We start from the raw sequence: 8,936 nt of genomic DNA, 5'->3' as shown, positions 1-8,936 counted from the left end.
ACTCACCATGGTTGGGTTTGGGTATTTGCCAGGTTATTGCACAGCTTCTGTGGTCACAACATTCACTTTCTCTTATCCGACATGGAGATGGTGGCCTTTGGAGAAACTGACTGTTGTGTGATAAAAATCATAGAATCACTGAGGTTGGATAAGACCTCTAATCAATTAAAGACCATCAAGTCCAACCCCAGCCCATCCCACCATGCCCACTGACCACATCCCTCAGTGCCACATCTCCACAGTTCTTGAACGCCTCCAGGGATGGTGACTCCACCACTCTGTGGGCAGTGGGAATAGAAGGGATGGGAACAAGGATGGGGAACATCCCTGCAGTGCAGAGAAAGTAATAAAATCCTCAGGAGGCTGCTTTAAAGCCATACAAACCATCCAGGTTGTGGAGGAGGGAAGTTGCATTACTGGGCTTGGTATGTGCTCAGGGCATTTCAGGAGTAAGCAAGGACTGGAGTTGGCTTTGCAGGCAGTAAGTTGCATTTGCTCAGGGTTGGACATTTGAAGTGTGTGTGCACCCAAGGCAAAGTGAAACAGAGACAGCAAAATGCCATGTAGGTTAATGCTGACCTGCAAAACTTCATGTGAAGGGAAAGCAATGAGAAAACTCATAGCCATGCCCCATGTTGTGGGGCCCACAGGGCTGTGATTCCCCACAGCACAAGCTCCCATATATCACAGTTACGAGTCCCCTGGAAGCTGGGGTGATCATCAGTCCCACCAGTAGACCCCACCAGCACTAATTGATTCCCCAGCACCAAGTGGAGCTGATAACCCCTCTGTAATTCACATCCCATGAGTTAACTGTGTTGCAATTTCCACATGACTCATCCTGGGCTGGGGATTGCAACACCTTTGGTGCAAACATCATCACACCTACCCATTATTTGGGTGTGTTGCAGTTTCAAATAACTTCTCTTGTGAAATTTATATTGACCACATTTCTACCTTCACAGGAAAGAACCAGCAGCTCCCTGTTTGCCTTAAATATAGTAGTGGTGTGTGGAGGAAGAACACTTGTTGGTCCATGTTCCATCATTCAGTGGTTTGAGTGGTGTGGGGATACAGGTAGGGGATGGGGGTCAGGGATGGGCGTTGAGGATGCAGGTAGGGGATGCAGGTTAGGAGTGTGGGTTGGGAATGTAGGTTGGGGATGTCTGTTAGGATGCAGGTAAGGGATGCGGGTTGGGGTGTCTGTTAGGATGCAGGTAAGGGATGCAGGTTGGGGATGATGCTTGTCCCTCCCAGCAGCCACCCCACAGGCTATGGGATGCTATTCTCTGTCTCCTCTGGTGCTCACAGTGCCTGCAGGGAGCCAGCTCAGCTCAGGGGCTGCTGTGTTTCCCCCCTGCCATCGGCAATCACAGGGTTCCTCACTCCCTCCAGCTCCCTCCAGGTTTACAGATGTAATTTGATTTCAAAGCAGCAGGAAGAATTCTTTGAAATAAGCACTGTGGGGGCAATGTGAATTGCTGATGCAGCACACACATGTAGCATTCCCAGCACCAATGCTCTCAGTGCCCAAAACCACCTGGGCACTCCAAGAATGTGTGCATTGCAAAGCTACTCACAGCACGGGTGGGCTGGTGGTCTCAGCTTTACAGCCCTTGCAGCAATGCTCAAATGGCATTACAGAGTCCAAGCATCTCCTGCAGTGCCCATGTAAAGCAACGCCTCGTCGCCGTAAACAGGAAGGGCAGGAAGCAAGGCAATGGGTTTACTTCCATCGCAGCACCAGCAAAGAAAGGGATGAGGAGCAACAAAGGGCCGATTGACCCTGTGTAGGAACGCTGCTCCCCTCCTGCAGCCACAGAACCGCTGTGAGGCACAGATGTGGTGGAGGAAAAAAGCCGCTTTCACGGGGCTGAACAAAGACATAGAGACTCTTTTCAGGGAGCCAAGTGGGTCTGTAGTGCCTTTGCACACTTCTCTAGCTACATGTTGAACCTTGAGTCTTTAATAGGGAAAATGCAGGCCAGCTGAGGCTGTGCGAGGTTGTGAGGTGTGTGGGATGGGAGCAGTGCTGGGTCTGCACCCAGGGGAGCAATGCTTGACACCTGGTTTTCATGGGAAATTGATGGAAAGACACAGCCTGGGGCACCTTTTTCTCCCTTCTCAGGGCTGGGGTGGCACCTCATGCTGTCTCCAAGGGACATCCGCTCCTGGCATTGCATCATTGTGGACGATCCCTGCCATGGTACAGGTGGTTTCACCCCATATCCTCATTCCCCATGGGGTGCTCTTGAACCCACAGACGCAGTGGGTGCAGGGGAAGGTGGGATCTGTGCAGGTGCCGGCCGGGCAGGAAAGGCTCCATCTTGTACCCAAAAGCAGTGTGATGCCAGCCACGTTCTGCCATTCTCTGAATTTGTCTCCCTGCCCTGTTGCCATGGGATTCCCAGTGTTGTTCCTGGCACCGGTATCTCTTGCTCCATGCTGGGGAGCAGCTGTGCCCAGCACATGGTGCTGGCTCTTCCCGTGGTTTCATTGTCTCTGATGCTTTCTCCATACATGCTGTGGAGCTCATCCTGATCCCTATGGTCCTGCTACCCTCACTCCCTGTCCTGCTGGCCTGCAACAAAGACATATTATGCAGATCCAAATCATGGAGGGAGCTGCTCCCCTTGCTCCAGCCATAATGCCTGTGCATTGCCTCCAGGAGACATGAGCAGGCCAACTGCACATGGCAAGGGCTGTGCATTGGTGAGGTCCCAGCTGGTACCTCCAGGTGCATCCCCTCCTCACCATTGGCAAGGATTTCTCTGCTGGCAAGGACGGTGCCAATCCTGCAAGCTTGCAGGTGGTGGGCAGAGATGCAAGATCTGCTCAGTTCCCATCTGCATGCAGGAAGGCAGAATAAAAGCAGCCTCCACACAGCACCCAGGCATGTATGGATGCCCAAATCAAAGGTATGCATGGGTGGAGGGGTGATGTGCAAAAGGGCTCTGTGTGTGTAAGAGGAGAAAAGGGAAGAGGCAGCCAGTCCCCATACACTAAGAAGGTAGTAAGGGGATCTAAGGGGAGATTGCTATATAGGCTGGGGTTCAGATCTGCACTAGAATTTGGAACTGCAGTGGGGTTTAGAGATGCACTGGGATTTGGAGCTGAAGTGCTGTTTGGATCAGTGGTAGGATTTAGGGCTGCAGTGGGGTTTGGTGGTGCAGCAGGCTTTGGAGGTGCATCAGGGAGCCTCTATCTGCCCCAGCCCTACAGGTACTGGACCTCTGCACACTCACCACATCCAGCTCCATCCTCATAGCTTCACAATCAAGCCCTCCAGAACCTTGAACTTTAGCTCAGCTGCTCAAGTTGCACAAGGCTAAACAAGCATGCAAGCATTTTGAGTATCAGCTCCCTTTCTCTCCCTCTGGTCTCCGAAGGCAGGAACTCAGGGGTCCCAGGGATGTGTCCCCTCCCTGCAGAGCCAGCTTGGTCACTAACTGGGCCACAGGTGCCGTGGGAAAAACCTCATCTGCAAACCTGTAATTAAAGGCTGGATCACAAAGCGTGAGCCCAAGGGGGTTGAACTAAAGTTGTGCAGGCAAATTTAATTCTAGTATTTCCTAAATGTGAGCATGCAAGGCTGCAGCTGGAATGATGCTCTAAATGGCCCAATTTTCCCTTTATTCTTTTGCCTCCAATGGGAAACAAAATGCAGATAGCTGCACCATGGGGAGGGTGGTCAACAGCATCTTGTCATCCTCTCTGGTGACATCCCAGAGGTGGAATCATCCTCCAGCACCTGGAGAGAGCTGCTGAAATGCAAATGGCAAATGTGGAGTGATAGGGGGAGTTGCTCCCTGGGAGCACAATCAGGCTCTGGGACTTGTTGAATTCAGGCTGAGCTTCCAAAGGGCTTAGTCATGTAATTGCCTGTCAAAAAAAATCCAGAGTTGATGTAGTTAATGATAACAAACAATCTGGAAAGCTTCATCAGCTGCGTGCTTCAGAACTCTAATGATTAGAAATGGGGACGAGGTGCTGTGTCCCTCATGGAAGGGGAAGAAAAAGTGATTCTTCATCCAAGATGAAACTTACTGACCCGACAGTTGGCCAGCAACAACAAAACTTCACCAACTGCTTTGTTCGCTTGGCTGCTGCCTCCTGAAAAGATTGTGCTGTTTCTCAGCAAGAACATGGAAACCTGTAGGCGAGAAGATGAAAACGAAGCTTTATCTGATGGTGGAAAGATGCTGCAGAACCAACATGGTATTTCCCACCTAGGACTAATAATGACAGGTCCAGCCTGAAAAACGTTGACTCACACACCCAGCATGTGTGTGTGTGTATGTGTGTGCAGGATGGGATGTGCAGTGGTGTTTCCAGGAACTTGGAAGGCTGTTTCTTGAAGATGAAGTGTTTGGGGATGTGCTGCAAGCTGGGAGAGATACCTCTGTTATCACTGTATGGGGCTGTTGTGATCAAAGTTCCAGACCCAGAGTTTGTCTTGTTGGGCATCATACATTTGGCCTCAGCCTATTGACCCAGCTTATCCAGATCCCTCCATAGGGTCTTCCTACCCTCAGGTGGATCAAAACGCTTCCTCCCAACGTGTTGTCATCTCAAAAGTAATCTAGTTCAGAACTCTTTTTTGTCAAGTCTGTGTGTTTTGGCTTGGTTTAGAAAAAAATCAGTGGATTTTATTTATTTATTTATGTATTTTTGTGGCCAACTAAATATTACTGCCCTACTCTGCACCACGAGGAAATGCCCCTTTCTTCCAATTTGTCTTTTAATTTCAGAAAAAAACAAATAAAATTGCATGTTTGTCTTTGAAGTGAAAGTGCTCATTGGCCCTTCCTCCATGTCCCCAAGGCTGCACATGGCCACACCTGCCTGTGGATGCCATTCTGCAGTCTAAGGAGGGAGAAAGGCAACTCCAGGAGTGATTCAGAGGTCAGGATGGCATCATACTCCTCCTGAATGATGCCACTTTCCCTTCTCAGACCAGCTGATGCAGTGAGATTGGGCCACAGAGCCAGGTCAGGTGGAGAGTAACAGTGAAACAATGAAGGATGGGACCTTCCCATCTCCCACCATGGACAACAAAAACAATTCTAACTGTACAGGGGCAGGAGGAGTCGGGGTGATCCTCCATGTCTCACTGTTGGAGGACCTGGGCCAATCCCCAGTGAATTTAGGAAACCTTCCAGTGATTATAGTGTTAAGAGAGAAAAGGAGGAAGGCTGGGATGAGTGGGAGTGAGATAGTGCATGTCCCTATGTACCATGTCCCTGGGTTTCAACCACTAATACTTCATCCACAGGACTCCATCCCTCCCCTTCTCATTACAGCATGATTGGTTGCCATGTCAGGTTGACATGGTTTTGCTATCAGTGTTTCCCACAGCGCTCTGCTATGCACAAGTTGGTGTCGTTTTGGGGGTGCTGCACTGTGCACAGAGTTGGGTTTGGTGCTCTACCAGCTGGGAGCTGAAGATCTGATAGAGAGGATCACTGCACGCCGTGCTGCAGATGGGCTGACCCCACCTGTAGCAGGGCAGTGCTGCTTGGCACAATTAGCTGCATCTTCATTAGGATCATTTTCCGGAAAAACCTGCTGATGTTCCTATTCTGGTGAAGGGTTTGGAGAGCCTGGGGCAGCCCAGTCTAGCTAACAGGAGCTGCTTGTTGTGCGAGATCCATGCTGGTAGCAGCCCTTAGGGCTTTGTGCAGCAGAGATTTGTGTTGCTTGCTACATGCCTGCACGAGCAGCGTGCTTCTGTTGTTGAGTGGGGCTGAGCCCAGCAAAGCTGCACTGAATTTATGATGGCAGGAGGATCCCCAGGCTCTGGGGAGGGTGTTTGGAAGTTACTCTGCGAGGTTTCAATGAGCTGCCCCTTTAACATGGACGTGTTCTCTCAGGAACTTCTAATCCCAGAGTGCAGCGCTTTGTTTGAATGCCCAGAGTGCAAGCGTGGCTGGAGCAGAGCGATGCATACTGGGGTGAGTAGTTTGTGCTTTGGAGAAGGGGAGGAAAGGGAACAAAGGGAAAACATCCAAAAGGTGTACAGGGCTGTTAGAGCCCAGCTTTTGGTGTGCGGGGCAGGAAACAGCACCTACCAATGCACTCGCTGCTCTGCTTCATGCACTGCAGCTCGCATCTGCATGGGTTTTCCCAGCACTGAATGGCACTCACAGCAAAAGCAGCCACACTAATACAGTGTGATCGTGCTGTGGGTGTAGATGCCGTGGGGTCCTTCTTAGGGCTGTCAGTGTTCAAATGAAGAGCTTGGGGGCCTGGCAGTGCCATTAACAAACACTGAGCTCTGATGTTGGGTTCAGGTTAGATATAAGGGAAAATTTATTCTCAATAAGAGTGGTGATGCATTGGCACGTGCTGCCCAGGGACCAGTGGGGTCACCAGCCCTGGAGGTGTTCCAGAACCATAGAGATGTGGCACTGAGGGATGTGGTCAGTGGACGTGGTGGAGGTGGGTTGGACTGGGTGATCTCAGAGGTCTTTTTCAACCTTGTTTTTCTATGGTTCTATCACACATCCAACTCCTCCGAAGGCCACCAGATACGTCGGAAAAGGGACAGTGAATGTTGTGACCTCAGCTATGTGATAACCTGGCAGATCCCCCACTCAGCCCTGCCGGGTTTAACTGGAAAACACTCGAGCAATTCACACATTAATCTCACTAAGACTCTGCTCATTGCTGTCACCAGTTGTGTTTTAGGGTGGGAATCCCATATCCCATGGAAGGGTCCATCATTGCACTGTAGGGCTTCTGCGCAGGAGTCTGGGATGTTACATGCCATTAAAATGCACACAGATGTCCATATGTGAGCTGGAAGTGCTCTGCGTGCAGCCCATCGCTGTCAGGACACCGGTTTGAGCACACCTGCAGTCAGATGGCGGCAGTGAGGTGTGGAGCAGCGTGTTCACGTCTGTGAGGAGAAACGGTGAAGACGGGAATGGGGAGCAGCGAGCGGTGAAAGCCCGGCTCGGGGAACACCAACAACGGCGCCGAGCCGCCCCCAAGCCGCGCGCGGCCTACCCTGGGCCGCGGCCGGGCCGCCCTCGGCCGGGCCGCCTCGCCTTCCCGGCATGCAGCGCGCCGCCCGTCCCCAGTGGGCCGCCATGTTGTCGGAGTGAAAGGCAGGGGGAGAGGCAGGCGGCGAGCGGCCTGGGGGGGGCCGAGATCCAGCTTCATCCTACCGCTCCGCCTGTGAGTATCGGCACCGGATCGGGCCCCCGCCGCGCCGCGCACCCCTGCGGAGCCTCCGGTGGGGCGATATTGGCGGAGGGAGCGGGCGGAGCGGCGGCAGGGCGGCCCGAAGCGAGCGGCGGCGGCGGGGCGCTGCGCCCGGCTCTCCCACTCGGCGCCCGGCCGTGTGTCGGCCCCATTGTTACCCGGCGGGGGCTCGGCGGGCCCTTCCCGTCCTTCGCACCGCCGTTCCGTTCCCCATCCGGCCGCGGGGAAACGGCGGCGGTATTGTTCAGCGCGGGGGGGGCGGGGCGGCCCCGTGGCGGTACCCCCTGGGCCGCGCTCCCTCACGGTGGCGGTGGGGCCCCCCCCGAACACGGCCCCTCCCGGGAGCCCCGAGCAGGCCCGGCGGGGAGGGCCCGGCCCCGCTTTGTTGCCCGCGGAGGGCCGGGGGGGGTCAGGCCCGTGTTGGGGTGGGCGCGGCGGAGCGGGGGGGGGGGGCCGCTGTGGGGACCGGGGGGGGGTCCCTGACAGAAGGGGGGGCACAGGGCCTGTAACCCGGCGGAGGCACAATGCGGTCGGTACTTTGGATGTGCTCTGTGGCCTTGTTTGTGTGTGTGTGTTGTTTTATTTTTTGTTGCTTTCTGGGTGTTTTTGTGTTGTGTTTTTTTTTTTACCCTCTCCTTGTTTTTCTTTCTTTCCATCAGTGCCGTTTGGCCATTTTTAATTACACACTCGGTGACTGTTAGAGAAGAATGCCGCTTTTCTTATGGCTTCTTTTTGCCCCCCAACCTGTGCGATACTTGTTGGTCTTTTGGTTCGTTTGATTTGATTCGATTTCTTTTTTCTTTCCCCCACTCCTTTGTTTTTCGTTTGTTTGTTTTGTGTTTGATAACTTTGGTCAGAGCAGAGATTTCCTTAACGCAGATCATGAGTAAGGAATTTCCTTTATGAAGAGTGAGGGCGGTGGGGCGAAGGGTGGCATTTAACCACCGTTGCTTTAATGCTGTTTGAAGCAATGGGGTTGGTTATCATTTTCTCCCCACTTCCTGCAGGTTTTACACTCTTTCACCTTAAAACTTCTGATAGGCCATGCAGCCCTCAAACAATGAGAGCTTGAATTTCCAGTCCAGCCTTCCAAACCACCCAAACCACCAGCACAGAACTCCTGTCCAGCTCTCCCTTTAACTTGTTGAGGTGTTCGTCTGCCACCACCTCCGTGTTTTAATGCTGCCTGTCGTTTTTAGAGTGGATTTATCTATAGGAAAGGCAGAACTGTGCTGTGTTTCACTGAGAGACATTGCTTCTCGTGCTCAGTGATGCCTCTGAAGTTCAGCTGGCTGCTCAAAGCCTCCTAATCTAAACTATTTTGCTGCTAATGATAACACAAGAGTGCCTTATTTACATGCTGTATTTTGGTCTGGGGGAATGGAAAGCTGTCTGCTTGGAGTGCTTTGTGGCAGTGCTCTGCCTGAATCTCCTGCCTCTTCTGCCTTTGTTTGTAAACGTGTGACTCTTTGCAAGGGTTTACACAGGAAAGGTTTATTGCATGTTTTTAGAAAGAGTTTGGGAGTTAGCTGGGTCCTAGCAGCCACTAGACTGCTTGCAGCAGAGCCTTGCAGCTGCTGGTAGCTAATGAATGTGTGTTGTGTAGGTGACTTAACATATTTCTGATGCTCTGTGTGCTTTGAATGACAGTATTCAGCTGTCCGCTACATTTAACGCGGCATTTCTATAAAAACACATCTTGGAACTAAACTTGAACTACCCACAAT

General features: G+C 52.2%; 1 protein-coding gene across 8 annotated transcripts in view; it reads left to right on the top strand.

Annotated features, from left to right (window-relative positions):
- Window positions 1-7,066: 7,066 nt before the first annotated feature.
- Window positions 7,067-8,936, top strand: part of PUM1 (pumilio RNA binding family member 1) — a 70,912-nt gene continuing 69,042 nt past the window's right edge. For 7 of the 8 annotated variants that reach the window (XM_072355268.1, XM_072355273.1, XM_072355272.1 and 4 more), the window contains exon 1: window positions 7,067-7,182. The gene's annotated coding sequence lies outside the window, so the exon portion shown is untranslated. The remainder of the gene's footprint in view (window positions 7,183-8,936) is intronic. The other variant, XM_072355274.1, reaches the window with a different exon arrangement.

This window comes from Excalfactoria chinensis, chromosome 22 (assembly GCF_039878825.1).
Source record: "Excalfactoria chinensis isolate bCotChi1 chromosome 22, bCotChi1.hap2, whole genome shotgun sequence".
NCBI lineage: Eukaryota > Metazoa > Chordata > Aves > Galliformes > Phasianidae > Excalfactoria > Excalfactoria chinensis.
The sequence above is the reverse complement of the archived record's forward strand: the minus strand, read 5'-3'. Positions and strand labels throughout refer to the sequence as shown.